This window comes from Jaculus jaculus, chromosome 12 (genome assembly GCF_020740685.1).
Source record: "Jaculus jaculus isolate mJacJac1 chromosome 12, mJacJac1.mat.Y.cur, whole genome shotgun sequence".
In the NCBI taxonomy this organism is placed as follows: Eukaryota; Metazoa; Chordata; class Mammalia; order Rodentia; family Dipodidae; genus Jaculus; species Jaculus jaculus.
Genome location: NC_059113.1, coordinates 85198460 through 85224563, shown reverse-complemented (window position 1 = coordinate 85224563; position 26104 = coordinate 85198460).

Genomic DNA, 26104 nt, shown 5'->3' with positions numbered 1-26104 from the left:
GGAATTGTAGGATACTCTAAAATGACCAAACAACTAGGTCATGGGTATACCAGAATGGGAAGAAATTCAGGCCAAAGCATACAGAATATATTCAACAAAATCACTGAAGGAAATTTTACCTCCCTATCAAAAGAGAGACTGATCCAGATATTAGAAGCTTACAGAACATATAACAGACTGACTGAAGATGAGAAACTTGAAGGCACATCATAGTTCAAGCTGTAAACAACAAAAACAAAGAAAGAATGCTAAAAGAAATGAGAGAAATAACTTGTTTCATACAAAGGCAATAACATCAGAATTACTTCAGATTTTTCAATAGAAACCTTGACAAGCAGAAGAGCTTAGATTGCAGCACTTCAAAATTTAAAAACAACTATGGCTTCAAACCCCAACTACTTTACTCAATGAAATTATCCCTCATAATAGATGGTGAAAGGAAAACTTTCCATATGAAAAGCCAGCTCTATGACTATATGATCACAAAGCCAAATCTACAGAAGATTCTTCTGGGAATATTCCAAACAGCAGCATTAACCAATCAACCTAAAGAGCCTACAAGAGGAAGACAACAACCAAAAGTAGAGCAGGCATGAACATATACAAAGTGCAAGAAAGCACCAAACCGCACACAGCCTCCAACATGGCAGGGGCTAAACCGAACCTTACAGTTAAAACCTTAAATAGGAGTGATATTAACTGACCCATCAAAAGACAAAGTTGGGCTGGAAGAAATAAAAAAGGACAAAGAAGGCCACTTTTTACTCATCAAGGGGATGATCCAGCAAAAGATTATCACAATCACAAGTCTATATACACAAAACACAGGTGTATCACATTTTATAAAACCAAACCTACTTGACAAAAAACCAGAATACCATTATAGTAGAGGACTTCAATACCCCATTATCATCAATAGACAGATCATTAAAGCAGAAAATCAATAAGGAAATGATAGAGCTTAACAACACCATAGATCATCTAGTCCTAACAGACATAAACAGAACATTTCACCCCAAACACTGCAGAATACACATGCTTCTCAGTAGCCCATGTAACCTTCCAAAAATTAGATCATATATTAGATTATAAGGTGTGTCTCCATAAATTCAGAAAAATTGGCATAAGTTGCTAAGTCATATCAAACCACAATATGTTAAACTAGAAATTAATAACAAGGAAACAACAGAAATTACACTAGCTCCTAAAGATTGACAACATGCTATTAAATATTGAATGGGTCATGGAAGAAATCTGAAACGAAATTGAAAAACTTCTCAAATTGAATGATAGTGAAAATACAACATGCCAAAACATATGGGACATAATGACAGCAGTCATAGCACTAACTACATTCATAGCAAAGACAGAGAGATCTCAAACTAATAACCTAAGTGTTCACCTAAATGTGTTAGAAAAATAAGATCAAACACTAAGAGTTGTAGATGGAAAGAAATAATTAAGATCAGAGCAAAACGAATTAATTGGAAACTAAGAAAGCAATTAAGAAAATTGACAAGATGAAGAGGTAGTTCTATGAAAAAAACATAGAAGATTTATAAATCCCTGGCCAGTTGATTCAAACAAAAAGAGAAGTTTTAAATTAACAAAATAAGAAAGGGAGATAGTCACAACATATATGAATTAATCATATCTGTTAGAAGAATCAATCATCAGCATATACTCCACAAAATTGAATAATATGGAAGAAATGGATGAATTTCTAGATATAGACCATCTACCTAAACTAAATTCAGAGAAGATGAATCTCCTAAACAAACCTATTACATCCATCAACATTGAAAATGTAATCAAAAACCACCCTAAAAGAAAAAGTACAGGGCATTATGGATTCTCAGCCAAATCCTACCAAACACTAATTGAAGAAAAGAAAGCATTTTTTCCAAAGCTTATTTTTTCCCCATAATTGAGGAACAGCAATTGCTTTCCAACTCTTTCTATGAAACTAGAATCACCCTAATACCAAAAACCAGTCAGAGATACAATAAGAAAACTATAGATCAATATCCTTACAGAATTTGGATATAAAAATCCTGATCAAAATGCTCACAAACCAAATTCAACAATACATCAAAATCATCATCCAGTGGCTGGAGAGATGGCTTGGTGATTAGGCACTTCCCTGCATAGCCTGAGGACTCATGTTCAATTGTCCAGGTCCCACATTAGCCAGGAACACAAGGTGATGCAAGTGTGCAAGATCGCACAAGCACACAAGGAGGCACACACATCTGGAATTCAATTGCAATGGTTGGAAGGCCTGACATATCACTTCTTTTGCTCTCTCTCTCTCTCTTTCTCTCCCTCTTTCCCTATTGTACAAAAATGGCCAGTCTGTTGGGCTTGCCTCAAAATTAAACATTTTATAAATGCATCATCCAAGACTAGAGATATGACATAGTAGTTAAGGCATATGTCAACAAAGCCAAAGGACCCAGGTTTGATTCCCCACTACCCATGTAAACCAGATGCACAAGGTGGCACATGCCTCTGGAATTTGTTTGCAGTGTCTAGAGGCCCTGGCATGCCCATTGTCTCTCTATCATCTGACTCTCTCTCTCTCTCTGTGTCTTGATCTTGCTCTCAAATAAATAAATAAATAAATTATATATATATAATTGCTGAAAACGCATCACACAACTCAATCAAACAGTCTTCATTCCAAGGGTGCAGGGATGGTTCCACATATGGATATCTATTAATGTAATACACTACACACATAAATTTAAACACAGGACCACATGATTATTTCAATAGATATAGAGAATGTCTTCAACAAAATACATTATTTTCTTATCAAAATGCTGAAAAGGTTGGATTTCAGGTTAAGATGGTGGCATAGGTACCATGCCAAAGCACCCTGGGGGCAGGACCCCCCCCAAAAAAAACAGCAAAATACACACTTTTACTAAAAAGTGGGGTGTATAGGAAATTGAAATGGCAGCAGAGAAGTAGGAGAGATCCAGAGCACCCAGAGCCCACCCAGGCCAGAAGATGAGGCTCCAGCAGGTCTGCAGACTGCAGCAGTGGCACGCCAGCCAACTGTCAGGCTCAGCTTGAGCTGAAGGAAAAGCCAGGTGAGGGATTTTCCACTCAAACCAGAGTTCTCAACAAACTCAAGAAACACAAAGGGAGAATGGATGTGAACAACGGAGGAGCAGTTCACAGGGTAGAAGAACACGTGGAACAGCAAGAGAACTAGAGCAGCATCAGCAGCCTCCCCTGCCCCACCGTCAGTGCCCAGCTCCAGAAAATGCAGCAGTGGTCCAGGGACCTGGCCATGCATACTTGAACAAGCAGTGGGATTCAAGCAGGAACAGAGGCCAAAATCATCCCAAAAGGTAACTGGGATTACACCAGGACAGTATCCACCTAATAAACCTGATATATAGGCCTGAACCAGAAATGCTAATTGCACCATCCATATCAGGATAAATTATATGTAAAATCTGAGGAATGGTCATATTTGCCATTAGGAAATAAGCTGTATTTTGGGTTTGTTATTTGTTGCTTCTTGATTTATAGTGGCTTTTGTCTCCCCTGCTGTTATACATTAGGGAAGGGTCTCACCTGTTCACAAGCTGACTTGGAACCCTCAACAGACCAGATATCTTAACCTCCTTGTCGTCAGGATTAAGTGATTGGGTGAAACACCAAACAGCCTAAGTGACAGACAGAGGATCTGGATGTCATTATACTTACTCTTGGATAAATACTCTGAGCTGTCTTTCCTTGACAGTGTACATTGTTTAGTTAAATTTTAGAAACTATATATATTTGGCTCCACACAGCCTACTTGAAAACTCTTATACCAGGCAAACCCAACTCCTAGAGTCACTTTTTTAGATATTCTGAGAGTCTTCAGAGCCACACCTAGTGCCTTAAATTCCTACCTTGAAGATAAATAACATCAGATTGATTGATACATCTAATACTACCCAGCTAAATAGAAAATCCAATCATTAAATAATCCAGGATGCAAAAATATATACATTATAACACAAGAAACACCATAAATCAAGACAATATAAATCCAACAAGAAGTATTAATGTATCAGAAATGAACTCCAGAGAGAACGAGTTAGAAGAAATGCCTGAGAAAGATTTCAAAAGAATGATTACAAAGATATATAAAGAACTCAAAGAATAAGTCAAAGGAAGCAAAGAAGACATAGGACATCAAATTAATGACATAAAGAGTTCATTACTAGACATAAATAAGGACATAGAAATAATAAAGGAAAACTAGTTAGAATTACTAGAAATAGAGAACACAGTTGACGAAATTTAAAAAAAAAAAAAAACTCTGTAGAAATATCTCACAAATAGAATGGATAAAGAAGAGGACAGAATATCTAAGCTAGAAGACCTGGTGGCAGATCAAATACAGTCCAATAAAGAGAAAGACAAACTAATAGAAAAGTATGAGTGGGAATTTCAAGATATTCATGACACTATGAAAAGATCAAACATAAGAATTCAAGGCATAGTAGAAGGAGAAGAATTTCACTCCAAAGGCATAGTAGGCATCTTCAACAAAATTATAGAAGAAAACTTCCCCAAAATTGGGAAAGAGGTGCCAATGCAGATACATGAAGCCTTTAGAACACCAGCCAGAAAAAAAACCTGAAAAGAACCTCTCCTCACCATATTATAAACAAACTACCAAACACACAAGTCAAAGAAAAAATATTGAAATCAGAGAGAAAAATCAAGTTACCTACAAAGGCAAGAAAATCAAGATTACAGCAGACTACTCAACACACTTTAAAAGCCAGAAGGGCGTGGAGTGATGTATTCCAAGTTCTGAAATATAACATCTGTCAACCAAGGTTACTTTTTGCAAAGCTATCCATTCAAATAGGCAGTGAAATAAGGACATTCCATGACAAATGTAAGGTAAAGGAGTACTTGAAGACAAAACCAGATCTACATAAAATACTTGAAAGAATCCTCCATGCTGAACAAAAAGAAAAGCAAACATATAAGGAACCTGGAAAAAACAAAGAAGAGAGCAAAGGTAAAACTGGAGGAACTACAAAATAATGGCAAACATAAATAAGCACCTTTCAATAATATCTCTTAATATCAACGGCCTCAATGCCCCAAACACAAGGCATATGTTTGCAGACTGGGTTAAAAAGCAGGATCCTTCAATTTGTTGCCTCCAAGAAAACCAACTTTCTACAAAGGATGGACACTATCTTATGGTGAAAAGTTGGAAAACAGTGTTTCAAGCAAATGGAACTAGAAAACGAGCAGGGGTTGCTATCCTAATATCTGACAAGGTAAACTTCAGTCCAACATTAGTTAAGAAATAACGAAGGCCACTTTATATTGATGAAAGGCACCCTCCAACAGGAGGACATTACAATCCGAAACATATAAGTACCTAACATGGAAGCCTCCAAATTCATCAAACAAACGCTACTAGAACTAAGTTCACAGATAACACCAAACACAGTGGTAGTGGGTGACTTCAACACCCCACTCTCATCAATTGACAGGTCATTCCAGGAAAAAAATAAACAGAGAGGCATCTGGACTAAATGAGGTCATAGAAGGAATGGACCTACAGATATTTACAGGATATTTCATCCAAATGCTGCAGAATATACATTCTTTTCAGCAGCACATGGAACATTCTCTAAAATAGGTGATATAATAGGACACAAAGTATATCTTAACACATACAGGAAAACTTAAACAATTCCTTCCATTCTATCTGATCACAATGGAATCAAACTACAAATCAACAGCAAGAAAGGCTATAGAGTATACACAAAATCATGGAAATTAAACAACATACTGCTAAATTATGAATAGGTCAATGAAGAAATTAAGAAAGAAATCAGAAAATTTATAGAGTCATACGATAATGAGAGCACAACATACCAAAATCTCTGGGACACAATAAAGGCAGTCCTAAAAGGCAAATTTATAGCTTTAAGTGTCTATATTAAGAAATTAGAAAGGTCACAAGTAAATAGTAAATGACCTAATACTTCACCTTAATGTCTTGGAAAAACAAGAACAAGACAAACCAAACATCAATAAATGGGAAGAAATAATAAAGATTAGGGCAGAAATTAAGGAAATAGAAACAAACAAACAAGCAAACAAACAAACAACAAAAAAAAACAAAGAATCAATGAAACAAAAAATTGGTTCTTTGAAAGGATGAACAAGATTGATAAAACCTTAGAAAATCTGACCAGAAGAAAGAGTGAAGAGACACAAATTAATAAAATTAGAGATGAAAAAGGTAACATCACAACAGATGTCAGAGAAATTCAAAAAATCATAAGGATATACTATAACATATACTCCACAAATTATACAAATCTGAAAGAAATGGATGATTTCCTTGATTTATATGACCTACCTAAATTAAATCAAGATGACATTAATCACTTAAATAGACCTATAACAAGCATGGAGATCCAAGCAGTTATCAAAAATTTCCCAAATGAAAGAAGCTCAAGCCCAGATGTATTCAATGCTGAATTTTACCAAACCTTCAGGGAAGAACTAACACCATTGCTTCTTAAGATTTTCATAAAATATAAAAAGAAGGAATCCTATCAAACTCCTTCTGCATCACACTTATACCAAAACAAAGCAAAGATAGAACAAAAATATTTCAGACCAATCTCCCTCATGAACATAGATGCAAAAATTCTCAACAAAATTTTGGCAAACAGAATACAAGAATATATCAGAAAGATCATTCACCCTGACCAAATAGACTTTAACCCAGAGATGTAGGGATGGTTCAGCATATGCAAATCGATAGAAGTAATACATTATATAAATGATCTGAAGGAAAAAAATTACATGATCATCTAATTAGATGCAGAGAAAGTGCTTGACAAAATCCAACATCCCTTCATGATAAATGTCCTACAGAGACTAGGAATAGAAGGATCATATCTCAATATAATAAAGGCTATTTATGACAAGCCTACAGCCAACATATTACTAAATGGGGAAAAACTGTGAACTTTTCCACTAAAATCAGAAACAAGACAATGGTGTCCACTGTCTCAACTTTCATTTAATATAGTTCTGGAAGTCTGAGCCATAGCAATAAGGCAAGAGACACACATAAAATGGATACAAATTGGAAAGGAAGAGATCAAATTATCATTATTTGCAGATGACATGATTCTATATATAAAAGACCCTAAAGAACCTACCAGCAAACTGTTGAAGCTGATAAACACCTACAGCCATGTAGCAGGATACAAAATAAATACACATAAATCAGTAGTCTTCCTATATGCTAACAACAAACACACAGAGGATGAAATCAGAGTAACACTCCCATTCACAATTGCTTCAAAGAAAATAAAGCAACTTGGAATAAAACTAACTAAGGACATAAAGGTTCTCTACAATGAAAACTATAAAACACTCAAGCAAGAAAGTGCAGAAGATAGTAGTAAATGGAAAAAAAAATCCCTTGTTCCTGGATTGGAAGAATCAATATTGTGAAAATGGAAATATTACTAAAAGAAATCTACACATTTAATTCAATCTCCATCAAAATTGCAATGGCATTCTTCACAGAAATAGAAAAAAGCAAAAAAAAATTCATTTGGAATCACAAAAGACCTCAAATATCTAAAATAATACTGAGCAACAAAAATAAAGCAGGAGGTATCACCATACCTGATTTTAAACTGTACGACATTGTCATAGTAACAAAAACAGCATGGTACTGGTACAAAAGCAGACATATAGACCAATGGAACAGAATAGAGGACTGAGATGTAAGTCCACGTAGCTATAGCCAACTGGTATTCCATAAAAATGCCAAAAATACTCATTGGAGAAAAGACAGCCTCTTCAGCAAATGGTGTTGGGAAAACTGGATATTTGTATGCAGAAGGATGAAAATAGATTCTTCTCTCTCTCCATGCACAAGAATTAAGTACAATGGATTAAATACCTTAGTATCAGACCAGAAACTCTGAAACTGCTAGAGGAAAAAGTAGGGGAAACCCTTCAACATATTGGTCTTGGCAAAGACTTTCTGAATATAACCCCAATTGCTCAGGCAATAAAACCACAGATTAACCACTGGGACCTCATGAAATTAAAAAAAAGATTTTGTACTGCAAAGGACACTGAATAAAGCAAAGAGGCAGCCTACATAATAGGAAAAAAATATTTGCCAGCTATACGTCTGATACAGGATTAATATCTAGGATATACAAAGAACTCAAAAAGTTAAATAATAAGAAGTCAAACAAGCCAATTAACAAATGGGCTATGGAGCTAAATAGAGAGTTCTCAAAAGAAGAAATATAGATAGCATATAAGCATCTATAAAAAGTTCTATATCCCTAGTCATCAAGAAAATGCAGATTAAAACTACATTGAGATTCCATCTCACTCCTGTCAGATTGGCTACCATCATGAAAACAAATGATCATAAATGCTGGTGGGGATATGGACAAAGAGGAACTCTTCTACACTGTTGGTGGGTATGCAATCTGGTCCAGCCATTGTGGAAATCAGTGTGGAGGTTCTGAAAACAGCTAAAGATTTATCTACCATATGACCCAGCTATAGCACTCCTAGGCATATATCCTTAGGACTCATGCCATTTCTTCGGAAGTACATGCTGAACCATGTTTATTGCCACTCAATTCATAATACCTGGGAAATGTAACCTGCCTAGATGTCCCTCAGCTGATGAGTGAATAATGAAGATATGACACATTTATACAATGGAGTTCTACTCAGCATTAAAGAAAAATGAAGTTATGAAATATACAGGAAAATGGATGGATCTGGAAAGGATTATACTAAGTGAGGTAACCCAGGCACAGAAAGCCAAGCACTGCATGTTCTTTCTCATATGTGGATCCTAGCTACAGATGATTAAGCTTCTGTGGGAGAAGAAAAAAAAAAAAAACTCAGTAGCAGAGGCCAGTAAGCTAAAAAAGAGATAGAAAGGGAAGAGAAAGGAAGGGAGGAGGGTACTTAATAGGTTGGTATTGAATATATGTAAGTAAAAGAATAGATTAACAGGAGTGAAAAGGCCCACAGTGAGGTCAGGGAAGAAACTGAGTAAAGGAAAGGTGGAGGCAGGGCTAATCAAAGACTAAGAGGATATAAATAAATCATATGGAATCCTCCAGATTTAGACAATGGAACACTCAGGAGCCATACATTGTTGCTAGAAAATTTTCATTGCCAGTGTTGGGATATCTTACAGTGAGTTGTTGCCCATGGAGATCCCTGATGCCCCAAAACATTATAGGCCATTCCCAAGGCCCTTGGTTTCCTACCAGGAATAGGTGGTAAGACCCTGTTGCTGAAGACTCCACATAAATGGGCTGCAAGGCTACTGAGAAATCCTGCTGGAACTGAGCTGATAACCTCCTCCATGTATACCAGCTGATAGTAAGCTGGAAGAAGCCATTCTACAAGCAGTTCAATGGAAGAAAGAGATACCACCAGTGAAGATACTCAACAGTGGACACTGCAAGCCTGATAATTGGCCACCAAAGACCAAATGAGCCAAAGGGTGCAATAGTGACATGTCCATTATGCTGGAAACCAACTGCTCTCCAATTGGACTGGAGACCCACTCTATGGGAGGGAATACATCCCTGATACTGAAAACTTAAACAGGGGTAGTCATGAGCCCTAGGGGTGTAACATCTGCTGCTGTCTGGATAAATGTATATAGTATGCTTATCAAACTGCCCAGTAAGCATTTATCTTAATATTCAAACCCTTATATTAATGCTACTCTCACTTTGGGTAGAGAATCTTCTCTTTTCAGATGGCAGCGACCTTGGGACAACTCAGAAGGTATCATAAGGCTGGAATGAAGTGACTGGAATACTGAGTAACATCTCGATCACACACACCTTCCAAGGCTCAGGGTCTAATGTGGAAGAGGTGGCAGAAAGAATGTAAGAGCCAAAGGAAGGGCATGACTCCTTACAACGTTCTCCTTCCAGACATAAAATGGCCTGGATATCCATGACCTCATAGTGCCTGACACTACTTACACAAGACCATCATGAAAGGATGAAAAGATCATGACATCAAAATAAAAGAGAGACTGATTGAGATGGGGCAGGTATATGATGGAGGATGGAATTTCAAAGGGGGAAGTGGGGGGGGGGAGCGGGAAGGTATTACCATGGATATTTTTTATAATCATGGAAAATATAAATAAAAATTTAGAAAAAATGCTGAAAAGAGCAGGCATATAGGGATTATATCTCAACATAATAAAAGGTTATATAGAAAACACGTAAAGCCAATATCATACTTAATGGTGAAAGACTCAGGAAATTCCCATTAAGTTTGCAAACAAGACAGGGATGCCCCCAGTCACCATCACTCTTCAAAAGAGCACCAGAATTCCTAGCCCAAGCCATAAAACAGGAGATATATATAAGTGGAATAAAAATTGGAAATTAAGAAGTCAAACTAGCACTATTTGGCAATGACATGATAAGTGACCCAAAAAAAATAAAGTCTACCATAAAACTTCTATTGGTGATAAGTTCCTTCAGAAAAATGGAAGGATGCAAAATCTACACACAAAAATCAGTAATCTTCCAACACAAAAGAATAGTATACAAAGAAATAAATATCTCATTTTCAGTAGTCACACACACACACACACACACACACACACACACACACAAAATCAGTTACATTGGAATAACACGAACCAAGGATGGGAAAGTCCTATATAATGAAAGCATAAAAACACTCAAGAAAGAAACTGAGGAGGTCATGAATAGATGGGCAGACCTTACACTCTCTTGTATCGGTAGAAATATTAGTATGAAAATGGCAATTCAACAAAAGCAATATATGGATTCAACACATTACCAATAAAAAAATCCCAACATTATTCTTTACAGAGAAAGAAAAATAATCTCAAAATTTATGTGGAATTTCAGAAGGTCCTTGATATTAAAAAATATTCTCAGCAAGAGAAATGTCTCTGGAAGTTTCATAATACCTGACCTAAAGCTATACTACAAAACTAAAGTTTAAGGGGGAAAAATATGGTATTGGCATACAACAGACATATAGATAAATGGAACAGAATTAAAGACCCAGCTCTTAGTTCAAGTACCTACAGCTACTTATTTTTTGACAAAGGAGCCAACAACATACACTGGAGAAGAGACAGCATCTTCAACAAATCGTGCTCCACAAAATGGATAACCACCTGTCAAGAATATGATACTAGGGCTGGAGAGATGGCTTAGCGGTTAAGCACTTGCCTGTGAAGCCTAAGGACCCCGGTTCGAGGCTCGGTTCCCCAGGTCCCACATTAGCCAGATGCACAAGGGGGTGCATGGGTCTGGAGTTTGTTTGCAGAGGCTGGAAGCCCTGGCGTACCCATTCTCTCTCTCTCTTCCTTTATCTGTCTTTCTCTCTGTGTCTGTCACTCTCAAATAAATAAATAAATAATTTAAAAAAAAAGAATACGATACTAGAAACTAGACACATCCCTCACAGACTAAAAACACACCCACTATGAATCAGAGAATTTTGTGGAAGATGGGGCAGAATATTGTAATAGCCAAGTGCAGAAGGGACTATCCAGAGGCATTACTAGCCCCCCCCAAATAATTGACTGCTACTCTTAAAACTCATAATCCACAATCCTATAGTGAATACCAGCAATCCAACTGAGGAGGACTCTCAATGAAATGTGGGGAGGTGGGGTGAATATTATCATAGCAATACATGATGTGTCCATACAAAGTTTCTACTTAATAAAAAATAAAATAAATAAAGAGGCTGATAGCTTAGTGGTCAATATGCTTGCCTGTGAAACCTAAGGACCCAGATTTGACTTCCAGTACCCATGTAAGCCAGATGTTTATGATGGCATATGTATCTGGAGTTTGTTTGCAGTGGCTGGAGACCCAGCATGCCAATTTACTCTCTCTTTCTCTAATTGCTCCCCCCTCAAATAAATAAATATGGTACCATTGCCGTTTGGAACTACATTTGTGTTTCTCACCCCCTCCATTACCTTCCCCTCCCTCCCCACCCATCCTATTGTCTAGTCTATGAGATGTTTGCTGTCTATGTAAGGCATCTTGGATAGATTCAGGTTAGGTGCTATAGATGAGTAGGACTATGTGGCAATTTATTTTCTGTAATTGGGTAAGTTCACTGAGAATGATCTATTCCAGGTGTAACCATTTTTCTTCAGATTTCATTGTGTCACTTTTTCTTACTGCTGTGTAGAATTCCATTGTATAGATATGCCCAGGACAGCGGCGAGTTAAACAAGGACCTGAGGGGAAATTAACCTGGATGGGAGACAAGAGACATAAAGAAGGAGACCAAATCTATATTCTGATCAAGGTCTCAGATTTATTCAGGCAAGCACAAGCTTATATACAGAAAAGAAAACTTTCTAGACAGTGCTTACATGCCTAAAGTCTGCTCCACAGATGCCTCTGTGCCTGAAGACTGTTTTCCAAGGCCATATGATAAGGCCTCTGTGCCCGGAGATCCAAAAACAGCTTCAGTTCTCATGGTCAAAGAGCAGCTATAGCTCCCAACATAGATATCCCACTTCTTAGTTATCCATTCTTCTAGTGATGGCCATCTGGGTTGATTCCAGCTCTCAGCTGTTACGAATTGAGCTGCTACAAACATGGATGAAAAAATCTCTCTGGCCTGTTGTTTGAAGGTTTTAGGGTACATTCCCAGTAAGGAAATAACTGGGTCTGTTGGTATCTCTATAGTCAGCTTTTTCAGGAGTCTCCAGATTGCTTTCCAAAGTGGTTGTACCATCTTACATCCCCACCAACAGTGAATGAGTGTTCCTACTTCTCTACATCCTCGCCAGCATTTATTTTCATTTGATTTTTGATGTTTACTATCCTTACTGAGGTAAGGTGGAATCTCATAGTTGTTTTGATTTGCATTTCCCTGATGATTAGGGATGATGAACACTTTCTTAAGTGTGTGTTTGCCATTTGTATTTCTTCCTCTGCAAACTGCCTGTTCAGCTCTTTGCCCCATTTTGTGAGTGGGGTGTTTGACTTTTTACTGTTTAGATTTTTGAGTTCCTTGTAGATTCTAGAGATGAGACCTCTGTCAGTTAGACAACCAGCAAATATTTTCTTCCATTCTGTGGGTGATCTATTGGTTTTGCTTATTGTATGCTTGTCTGTAAAGAAACTCTTCAACTTCATATGATCCCATTGGTTGAATGACTGTATAAGATCATGGTCTACTAAGGTTTTGTTCAGGAATTCTTTTTCCATTCCTATATAAATAAATAAAGAAAGAAAGGAAGAGGAATTTATTCCCAAAATAAAAACATAACAACCAGTGGTACCCTGATCCAAAAAATTGCTGAACTGGAAGCAAACCGTCAAAGAAACAGGAATTGCATCAATGAAAAAACGAACAGATTAATGCAAATTAAAACAACTATGAGATTCGACCTTACCCCAGTAAGGATAGCAAACATCAAAATAAAGTTGTTCTTTAAAGTGTGAGAAAAATATGTCATTGAATTGCAGTTATAAAATGGAAAGAAAAGAAGAGGAAAAAGAGTTACAACATTACCATCTTGATGTCACATGGTGTTTTGATCTATATAAGTGAAAAGGAAGAATTAGAAAGGAGAGAGAGAGAAAGAGAGAGAGAGAGAGAGAGAGAAAGAAGAAGAAGGAGGAGGAGGAGGAGAAGAAGAAGAAGTAGAAGTGGAGGGAGAGGGAGGGAGGGAAGCTTTAGAAGATTAAGATCAGACTTCATCATACCGTCTCCAGTGTCTTGTGTTTCAGGTGTTCCCTGTAAGGGCTTGGTGAAGGTTCAGCCATTTGGCCTGCCTTTTAGGAAGTAGAATTTTATGGTACCATTGCTGTTTGAGTACAGATTTGTGTTTCCCACCCGTCTGATGCACTCCCCTCCCTCCCCAGCCATCCTATAATCTAGTCCATGAGATGCTTGCTGGGAATGTAAGGCATCTTGGGTAGATTTAGGATAGTTGCTGTATATGAGTGAGACTATGTGGAAATTTTCTTTCTGTGACTGGGAAAGTTCACTAAGACCAAATGGCTGAACCTTTACCAGGACCTTAGAAGGAACACCTGAAACACAAGACACTGGAGAGGGTTTGATGAAGACTGACTTTAATCTTCTACAGTTTCCCTCCCTCCTTCTCTCTCTCTCTCTTTCTCTCTCTCTCTCTCTCTTTCTCTCTCTCTCTCTCTCTCTCTCTCTCTCTCTCTCTCCTCTCTAACTCTTGTATATTAGTTATGTTTCTCTTCCTTTTCATAGTGGGCACTGACCTGTAACTCCAAGTACCAGCATGTGGCTATCATCCATAATGAGCTCTTGATCAGAGAGACTTAAAAGGTTTCCTAAAAGAAAGACAGATTTCTGTGCAAATACTTGGTGATTCACCAAAGGTTAGTAGTAAGACCCTACTGCTGAAGACACCTTATGTGGTTGACATGTAAAATGGAAAGGCATAGCTGGAAGCTGGAAGAGAGTCAGTCTTCAGACAGTCAGCGTGTCTAGTGTCAGAAGGTGCTACATGGGTGACTGAGGGAAAATGACCAATATTTGTCCAAGCAACTCATGGTCGAACCTACTTAGCAGCAAATAACCTGTTGTGATGCCCACACAGGTGCAATAGTGGCACACAGCCATGGTGGGTAACCAACTGCTCTTGATTGGCTAACTGATCCCCTCAGTGGCATGGGATCCATAGCTGGAGCTGGGATACAAGTCAGAACCATATCCAAACATAAGCCCATTCTCTATTATCAAGCTGCCATCAATCGTGGGCTACAGGAGGACCTACACCTATTAAATTCTCTATAAAAAAACGTAAGGGTTATCTCATTTGTCCTGGTGCTAACTTACTCTCCATTGGAGAATCTGCTTCTCTTTTTCAGATAGTTGTAGATCCTAAGGAGAGACCCACCCCATCATACCTCAAAAGGGCCCCAGCTGAAACTAAGAAAAATTGGTGAAACAAGCAAGAGTGCTGTTTTCCTGGTGAACCAGGTACCAGCACAAGGGTGAAGGAGACCAACACAGAGAAAAATCAATTCCTACCAAATCAGAGAGCCAGAGCCTCAGAGACCCCCAACACCTCATCACTGAAGCAGACCAAAAATGAACCCAACATGGCTCAGGGAAATTTTGTTGAAGAGGGGGCAGAAAGAATGTCAGAGCCACATGTTGGGTCATGATATGCAGAGACATTTATCCTACCCATAACTGTGGGCTAACTCCACAATGCATGACCCATATACCTTAACAAGGAGGGGCCAAGGGGAGGGGGTAGGTCTTGGATAAGTCTAATAATAGTACCAAACTGATTGTATTTGCTGAATACAAAACTAATTAATAAAAAAAATTTAAAAAAATAAGTGAAAAGGAAAATTTTAGTTGTCAAATTGTTTGAAATACTTGCTTTTAACTATGGCTGAATTAAGAAAAACCTCATTTGATAATTTATTTTCAAATAATAGGCTGTTTTATTGAGATAGAACACATTATAATTTTCTCCTAATCCTTGAAAACATGTTCTACATAACCAATTGAAAATATACAGGTGCAAATTGTTTCCTTTCAGATGCACAGTATGATCACCCACCACTTAATTTAATCCCCAGAACTGCTAAGAGTATTGCTTCCATCATTAATGATAGATTTACTAGTTGTAACTTTCCATAGAAAGAGGAAGTGTTTGATTAAAAGCAAAATTGGTCTAAAGGGATTTCTTTTTATCTAGAGGTAATTGTGATAGCAATTAGACCTCATTGCATTAAGACTTCCTGAGACTGTGGAAGTGGCTCATGAATACAATGCAGGAAATGCAAGTTTGAGTACCTGAGTTCACAGCTCCAGACCCAGAAGCTGTGAGGGGGCTTATGCATTCCCAGCATGCCTATGTAGAGATGAAAGATGGAGGCAGGATTCCTAGAAGTTCTTGGACCAGCTAGGTTGGCAAATGGATCAATGAACAATGCAAGACCTGCCTCAAGCAAGGTAGAACAGGAAGACTGAAACCCCACTGTGACCTCTGCTATTCACAGATATGCTATGGATCGTGCATGCCCGCACCCCTGCCCACACACTCAAGTGCCAAGGCTTACCAGAAGAAGGCCAGAATAATACAATTATACATTTTTGCAATAGCAGTACCAAATTTACCTGCTGCATACACATTTGTTACTCAACCATTATGTAACAGGTATAGAAAAGGCACTATTTTTATTGTACTAAATGAAAATATAGATAAAATAATTTCAAAGAAAGCTCATATTTTCATTGATTCGACATACATATAGATATTGCATTAATTCATCATATATATATATATATATATATATATATATGTATATATATATATATATACCAAATGTATGAAATTTATATTAATTCAACTTGGAAAAAAGAGAGAAAATTTAAGAGATTTGAAGAGTGTGAGATTGAAGCCATAGAAAGGGTAAACAACAATTGAGACTAGAGAAAATAATATAATGGTACTTTCATATTTAAGTGATGTAGTCTAGAAGAAGTCAGTAGCCTGTTGATTGCATAAGAGAACACATACATACAATCTGTTCCATCCATGTGAGGCTGAGCAGAAGAGTAGGTGTCCTTGCAAGTTTTGCATAAACTCAAGTGACCCAAAGACCTATACAAAACTGTACTAGAAGTGGAAATCTGCTGACTAAATTGTGGCATTTCCACAACAAAAGAATAGGGAGGCAATTACAAACAGTGCAGGTAATCAGTAAGGAAAGAGGAGAAATTGAGTACAGACAAAATCACACTGAAGTATTTCAAGAGGAGGATGTGACTTCCATTATCAACTTACAGAAAGATTAATGTAAAACACAGACATTGGATTTATCAAGCAGGCTGCATTCCTGGCATAGCACAGGGGAAGGTCAGAATGCGGAGGCTAAGGAGCATGGAGGGGGCAAATAAGCAGAAAGAGCCAGTTGGGGCGATACCTTCAAATACAGGGGATACACATGCTCCGCAGGGGGTTGGCCCAAGGTGCTCAACTGAGAGTAGGTACATCATGTGTAATTTCGGGTGCCACATTTCTTTGTTTGGATGGCAGCAAGGACACATCAGTGGCTGTGCCAGCTAAGCAGACTTGTGCCTGCTTTTTTAGACATATGGTGCTGAGAAATACTTCACTCTTTGGTGGCTGTTTCATTTCATTATGAGTTGAAATTCATACAACATAAAATTAAATTTTTGAAAGTTCTCATTCCATGACATTTAGTGCAGTCACAATACTGCACAACAAAAAGTTCACTGTTAATAAGCATAATGTGTCTAGAAATTAAAAAAAAATCAACCTAAAATATCAATCCAAAACAAACAAGAGAAAATCGAAGTTGTTATTTAAATGATTGTCTCGGGATGCACTAGGTTGTCTAAGAAGAAACATATGTTTCTCATAATGACACAGGATTTGGGGATTCAGGAGAGGTTTTCCAAGTTTACAAATCCTGATTTTGGGTTCTGCCCTATTTTTAACAAAGACTCAATCAAACTGAATTCAAGAATGATAAAATATGAATTATTGAGTTTATTTAGGGAGGAATCACCAATTGTGAAGTTTATTTAAGGGAAATTGGGATCTAGGAAAAAGGCTAGAGCAGAGCCATAAGCACGTGAGAGACAGGGCACATGCACTCATGGAAAACACAGCACAGCTCTTGGGATCCGTTTAAGAGAAATTTGAGGTTTCTAGGGAAAGGCTGGAATAGAACCACAAGTACGTGGAAGATGAAACCTAGGAGATCCTGTAGGGAGAAATTCTGATGAGAAATGAGTAGTAAAGAGAGTTACTGCTGTGGTTACCTGGAGTTTAGAGATATTGCAAAGGTGACACACTCAGAGTTTAGAGACAGTACCCACATGGTAGATCGAGTATAAGGAAATATACATGCGGTAGATTCAGAGACCAGAGGAGAATAATACCTGTAATTAAAGTGAGAAGTTGGGCTGGAGAGATGGCTTAGAGGTTAAGCGCTTGCCTGTTGTGGTGGTTTGATTCAGGTGTCCCCCATAAACTTAGGTGTTCTGAATGCTAGGTTCCCAGCTGATGGAGATTTGGGAATTAACGCCTCCTGGTGGGAGTGCATTGTTGGGGGCGGGCTTATGGGCTTTATAGCCAGTTTCCCCATGCCAGTGTTTGGCACACACTCCTGCTGCTGTGGTCCATCTTATGTTGGCCAGGGGTGATGTCCACCCTCTGCTCATGCCATCGTTTTCCCCTGCCATCGTGGAGCTTCCCCTCGAGCCTGTGAGCCAAAATAAACCTCTTTTTCCCAGAAGCTACTTTTGGTTGGGTGATTTCTACCAGCAATGTGAACCAGACTGCAACAGTAAAGTGGTACCAGGAGTGGGGTTGCTGCTGGACACCTGACTATGTGGCTTCAGCCTTTTGTTGCTGACTTTCAAGAGGAAAGTGGAAGGATTTGAAACCTTGGCCTAAGAGATGGTTTACACTGCTGTAAATACAGCCTGATGGTCTATCCTGGTCAGAGCTGAAAGACCTGAAGGCAGTAAGAACTATGGACTGTGAAGTTTGGCTTATGAGGGTGAGAAAGAGCTTTGCTTGAACTGGGCTAGCAGTTTGTGTGAGAGGCTTGCTCTTGTGCCCATTTCCTGAGAAGCTGTGCAGGGTTGCTTTGCGTAGAAATGAACTGGTGTGTGCAGAGGGATATGGCACAGAAAGAAAAATCTTTGGGTGAAATGCTGCCTGTTCAGCTGCAACTGAGAGAAGACAACCTTTGAGACTGGGCTAGCTGACCTGCGCTGGGGCAACAGAAAGAATGTTGACTCTTTTGAAGGTTCCTGAGTGCTCAAGGAGTGCCCTGTTCTTCAAAGTCTGCTTTATTCCCCCACTGGATTAACAAATTGGCACCCTACCTGGTATCGTGGAGTATAAGAAATGCTGGAAAGAGGGTCATTGAGTTCACAACACGGTCTTGTGTTTTGGAAATGGCCATGGGCAGTGTGAAGCAGGTTTGCTGGTTGCCTGCATAGAGACCCCATGGGGCCATGAGGATGAACCGTGGCTTGCAGTGGAGACCCAGTGGAGATGCCAGGACTATGAGATGGCTGCCAAGGAGCTGCCGGCCCCGATGAAGTTTTCCAGGACTGTGAGTAGCCTAGCTGGAGGGGCAGATTGGAATGCCAGAGACTTGTTGCTGGTTAGAATTATTGGACTTGAAGATTTGTCACTGGCTTGAGTTGCTGGACTTGAAGCTACAGAGTTTGATGTTTGCCCTGGTTGTTTTAAATCTTGTATTGGTTGAATGTTTCTTTGCTATGCCCAATGCCATCTATTGCAGTGTGAATATTTATTCTGTGCCATTATGGTTTTTTTGAGGTTATGTTTTGGAATTATGGCTCAGTTAAAATATCTTGAACTATGGGGATGTATGAACATCATTGGAATTGATAAAAACTATGGGGACTTTTAAAGTCAGACTGAATGCATTGTATTTTACATCATGTGTGGAGATCAGTTTATGGGGGCCAGGGGCGGAATGTGGTGGTTTGATTCAGGTATCCCCCATAAACTTAGGTGTTCTGAATGCTAGGTTCCAAGCTGATGGATATTTGGGAATTAATGCCTCCTGGAGGGAGTGTATTGTTGAGGGCGTGCTTATGGGCTTTATAGCCAGTTTCCCCATGCCAGTGTTTGGCACACCCTCCTGTTGCTGTGGTCCATCTTATGTTGGCCAGGGGGTGATGTCCACCCTCTGCTCATGCCATCGTTTTCCCTTGCCATCGTCGAGCTTCCCCTCGAGCCTGTGAGCCAAAATAAACCTCTTTTTCCCAGAAGCTACTCTTGGATGGGTGATTTCTACCAGCAATGTGAACCGGACTGCAACACCTGTGAAGCCTAAGGACCCCGGTTCGAGGCTCGGTTCCCCAGGTCCCACGTTAGCCAGAATCACAAGGGGGCGCACGTGTCTGGAGTTCATTTGCAGAGGCTGGAAGCCCTGGCGTGCCCATTCTTTCTCTCTCCCTCTATCTGTCTTTCTCTCTGTGTCTGTCGCTTTCAAATAAATAAATAAAAAATAAAAATAAAGTGAGAAGTTATGTCAAACTATGAAGCAGAGACAAGCAGAAAATTACCCAGACCAAGAAACAGTACTTTGTTCTCCCCACTCACCCAGCCATACTGGATATGTTTGTGTGTGTTGGGGGGGGGGTGGCTATGAGGCAGACTAACATGTATCCCTGTGACTAGAGCAAGGAAAGAAAGAGAGAGAGAAAGGGAGAGAGAGAGGGAGAGAGTTGGAGGGAGAGACAGAGGGAGAGAGAGGGATATATATCTATCTCTATCTCTATATGTATGGAGAGAGAGATTGGGAGAGCGGGGAGAGACAGGATACAGGAAAATAGCATGGACAGACCTTTATGGTATATTGAAAGTATTATTTATTATTTTTTTGTAAGATTCCGGTATGCAAGGGGAGACCTGAATTGCTTTGTAGATTTGAAGGGCAGACCTCAGATTGCAGTCCATCATGGTACATGCCAGCCTGTGGGCAGCAGGGTACACTGCAGCTCTAGTGGCATCAGTTCTGTCTGAGCCTTAGTTCCTACCTAAAACTGCCTAAAAGAAGCTAGTTTCCTACTATTTCTCTTTCAGTAGCAAATACCTGACTCTGTAGAGGGCATTGTGAGTCTTCCTCCCAAACTCCTAAAGGACCAAGGGCAAAGCCTGTTTCCATGGTAGCATCATCTCCCAGGAGCTGAATGTGTTCAACTGTCTGAAACTCCTTTCTTACCTTCATGCCATGAAACTTGTGAACCCTCCTAGATATTTTTATTCCTTTTTTTCCCATAACCAAGTCATGGGTCTTTTAAAGGAGTCTCTTGATAGCCTATCTTTAAAGAGAGAAAAATAGTTAGTTATGATGGTGACCATCTGTAATTCCAATATTAGGGGTGATATCTGTGAGACAATACCTACAAGCTAGAAACCTAGTAGCAGGCCAGAAGCATACATGTCTAGCCTATCAAAAAAAAAAAAAAAAAAAAAAAAAAGAAAAAAAGATGAGTGCAGTGGAGATTGCCTAGTGGCTAAAGGCTCTTACTTACAAAGCCTGCCAGCTCAGGTGGGGTTTGATTCTACAGTACCCATATAAAGCCAGATGCGCAAAGTGGCTCATGTGTCTGGAGTTCCTTAACAGTTGCAAGAGGTCCTGGTGTGCATATACTCACTCTAGCTGTCTGTCTTTCTGTTGGTTGCTCTCTCTCTCTTCTCAAATAAATAATAAAAGTGTTAAAATATTTAAAGAGAGGAGAGGGATGTTATATTTTAAATGGCAATAAAAAGATTTTCCTAACTATTTAATTAGAAAAAAGAAATATTTTGAGAACTATAAGCTTAAGAAACAGTTTTAAGCAATTGAGTGAGAAGGTAAAATTTTCACCCATGAATGATAACATTAATTCTGTTTAAAGGTTTTGGGTGAGAAAACAAAGACTAGCAGATATGTGGAAAGGAGAGAGAGGGTGGGAGGAGTAAGCTTTAGAACAGACCAGATGTGTGGAGTCCAGCTGCTGCTCTTTTTAAAAGGCAGAGTGGGTTGAGTATTTACACTGCTGCCTTTTATTCAAACCATGACAGCTTGACTCAGATCATTTCTAGGAACAGTAGATCACAGAAGCAGTACTTCAAAAGTGAGATCTGATCAAACCCAAAGAAAGAAAGGAAAGATTCCACAAGAACAAAAGTTTCTGAAGGCTGACACGGTACAGCTGATGAACTGTAGCCAGGAGTAGTTTTTTACCCTGTGTCTAGCTTGAAAATCTGAGGCTTCAGTTTCAAAATCACACTGGAAGACAAGAGACACAGCCACAGGCTGCTGCAGGTGAGCAAGTGGGCTTTCTAATCCTGACTGAAAAACATGCATATATATCTTTTCATAATGACCACTCATCCATGAAAGGTGGATTAGAAAATTTATGCATACAAACAAAGAGATGCAGATTTGCAATGTGTGTTTTGGCTACACAGGTACAAAGAAAGAGCAAGAGAAGGAATCTGTGAAAAAAAAGTCAATGCTTTGGGAGCCAAAATGCATAGGTATACATTTCGAATTTATATTATTTACCTAAAATATACAAACAACTATATAAAACATTTGAAGGGCCCCCCTAAGAAAATTGGTTAGGAATAAATAAAAATACCTCGCATTAAATTATTAAATACAAGGGGGAAATCAGAAGAAATAAATAAATAGGTATGGTAACATTTATTGATGATCTGATGATTTTATATATTTATTAATAAATATATGAAACATAAGAAATGTCATATGCGATTTGGAGCCTGAGATGTCCTTGGTACACTTTCTGCAATGTAGAGACTGGGGAAAACCAGTGGCTTAATACAATGAGTCTGAAGACCCCAGCACATGAATGGAAATGATGTGGTTCAGTTAACGGGCAGAAGAAAATGATATGAGGTATTGTAGGAAGGCTGGCAAAAAGTGGAACACTTTCTTCCTTTATCAGTTCTATGCAGTCTCTCTGGGTACTGGATGGCAATAAGCCAGATGAGGGGGCTACTTTCCTCAGTTGGCCAATTTACATGATGATTCCAGCCCCAAATAGTCTTCCAGGCACTCTAAGAAACAACATTCTCTCTTGGTTCCCTGATGCACTCGCCAGATACACAAGATTCTCATTCAGATTCCAGACACAGAACAAGCAGTTTAGACAGAGTGAAGCAGAGAAGTACTGAACTGAGAGGGGCACTCAAGGAAACTGCCCAGCACAGACGTTTTGGCAAGTGACTTTTGTGACCCAGGGGGAGTTTTGTGTTGTTCCCACTCAGTGAAAATTCATTCATGTGTGGAATTAAGAGTGGTCTATGTTAGGCTGGGCCAGGCTCCCAAGATGGTCAGTAGAATGGTGACAGACGCATGGGGAAGTGGATTATACACATCCTTTAAGAAACCATGGGCTGGAGAGATGGCTTAGCGGTTAAGCGCTTGCCTGTGAAGCCTAAGGACCCCGGTTCAAGGCTCGGTTCCCCAGGTCCCACGTTAGCCAGATGCACAAGGGGGCGCACGCGTCTGGAGTTCGTTTGCAGAGGCTGGAAGCCCTGGCGCTCCCATTCTCTCTCTCTCCCTCTATCTGTCTTTCTCTCTGTGTCTGTCACTCTCAAATAAATAAAAAAAATTAAAAAACAGAAACAAACAAACAAAAACCACCCAGTCTTTATCCCCTGTCTAACAGTGCCCCATTGCCCCAGGTCATGGTTTCCTGCCCGCTTATCACCTAAGTCACGTGGTCACTGTTCTGGTTAATATAATGATCTCCCCTAAAGGGACTTTTCTATTCAACTTAACAAACAAGTTCTTTTTTCTTTCTCACCTTCCTCCAACTGAAAATGCCCTAGAAAGCCACTACCTGAAAACTCAGGTTGGCTGTGCTCTTTTCTTGTGAGTCAGCCCTGGCAGCTCATGCTTTTCCCAAGTAAAAGCTTTTATCTTTGCCTCAGAGTAGTTTGTGTGGTCTTGATCCCTCCCAAACCTTAAAGTCTGCTTGCTCCTTTGTCTTTCTTTTGCCTCCTAATCATCTTTTCCTTCTCTTCCCTTCTCTTCTTTTCCTATCCATCCTCTTCTCCCCACTTCCATTCCCTTCAATTTCTCTAAAATACAAACAAACAAAAACTATACCTATTTCATAAGAAAGTGTCATAGATTTTGTGAAACAATTATAATGTTTACATGGTTCTGCTGTTCTTATTCCAGTTTCTACTTTAATTTTGGTTCATACTATGGATGGAGATTATGATAAACAATTTATGTGGAGAAAACAGCTGTTAGAAGCAATATTATAAGAGAACATTAGCTGTCCTTACAATATGTATTCTTTTTAATTGTATGGTGCAAGTTTTAATTTAGTTTTTGAATCTTTCAAAAATTAATTAGCAGTCCAAGTAATTACCAGACAAGACTCATAGAAATCCATCATAAATAATCAATTTTGGATTATATTTTAAATGCCAAAAAGCTGTTTACCTTTAAAGAAGGCAGAAAATGAAATACTAGGCAGTAAAACTAACTAAAGACTATGTAAAGAAAAAAAAATAGCTATTTGCAATTTTTCTAGTCATTTTTAGGAATTATATTTGAGGAAGAGTAATGTGAATATCAATAAGATGGAAGACAGGTCATAACTGAGTAGTTTCAAGTTACAAGAAGTTACATATAAAAGAAGTAATAATTGAATACATGAAGAAAACCTCTGATAGAAGGAACTTTGTCTACCACTACTACTATATTCTTGTGCATAGAATAAGTACAGTGTACATGCTCCTTTTTTAAAAAATATATTATTTATTTATTTGACAGAAAGAGGGGAAAGAGAAAGAGAGAGAGAGAGAATGCCAGGGCCTCTAGCCACTGCAAACGAACTCCAGAGGCATGCACCACGTTGTGCGGCTGGCTTAAGTGGGTCCTGGGGAATTGAACCAGGGTCTTTTTGGTTTTGCAGTCAAGTGCCTTAGCCACCAAGCCATCCCTCCAGCCCCATGCTCCTTTTTAATGCTTGGTGAAATAAAGTACATATTTTTTAAAACATAGGATAATATAGCCTATGACAGAACAATTTGTCTTGAATATTGGTGGGGCTTAGCATCATTTCAGGTAGGGGCTGACCCAATTTTTGTCTTGTGTAATAAGAGCACTACTGAAAGTAGTTTGTATGGTATGGTATTTAATTTTCATGTGTTTGCTTATCTGTACTAAGGAAGTCTCAGATAGCTGGTCAAACATTGCTGAATGTTTGCAGAAACGATTAGCCTTCTCAATCAGTAGATTGAAAAAAAAAGATCACTTCATCAGTATAGAATTGTGGCATCCAATATATCAGGTCCTAAATAGAACAGAAAGATATAGAAACATAGAATTTGGTCTCTTCATGAGCTGAGACCCTTATCTTGCTTTGGTTTTGAGTGTTGATGTCTTTGGAATCCCTGGTCTTGGACAAAAGCATGCCTTGGTTATCAAGCCTTTACACAAAAATGGGGCAATCTATTCCAATACATGTGTATACCATGTAATTTTTAACACGATTATAAATAAAAATTATGGATTTGACTTATAAAGTACCTTAAGTAGATAGATGTTGACAGAAAAAATTCATATAAGGGACAAGGATAACTGCTTCAAATCCTAGTTGTAAAATGAATACAAAATGTCAAAGAGAAATACAAGTGTTATAGGGTACAATACTCAGTTTGTACTAATCATCAAAATAAATATTAAAACAAATTAATAAAATTTTCTAACGCAAGTCTAAACAGCAATTTTTATATTATTTATTTATTTGAAAACATAGCATGACAAAGAGATAGAGAAAGGGGAGCCAGATCCTCCTACCATTGCAAAGGAACTAAAAATTCATGCGCTACCTTGTACATCTGGTTTCTCTTGGCTACTGGGGAATGGAACCTAGGTTGTCAGGCTTTGTAGACAAATACCTTAGCTGATGAACTATATCTCCAGCACTAAGTATCAATTTTAATGTATGTAGTTTATCAAAAAATATTTTCATTTCAGTAAATGTACAATGTACATTTAGAATATCAACACTTATAGCCAAATATTCAAAAACTAGTTGGAATAATGTATAGTTTATTATCAAAACTAAGAATTAACTACATTAAAGGAAAATGATAAATAGGAAAGTTATGAAAATTAAAACTGTGTCTTACTTCAATTATAAAGTGAGTGTTGTGTTCAGTTGTTGATAGTAAGGGGTTCCTGTCATAAGGGAATGTGTACAAAATCATTTTAACTGGAAAAGAAGTGCAGGCAAATAGACAAGGAAGAATTGAGCATCAGTTGGACAGATTTAAATTCTAACTTACAGAGATGCATGCAATGGATGGGGACAGTTAACTTTTCCATGTTGCCACTCTTGATAAATCAGTGTTTGGTATGCTTACAGAATGGTAATGGCATACGTATGCAGATGTAGGCCAAAGTCGCACACATGGTTGGCATTTAGTGTATGTTCCCAAGGCAGTTTA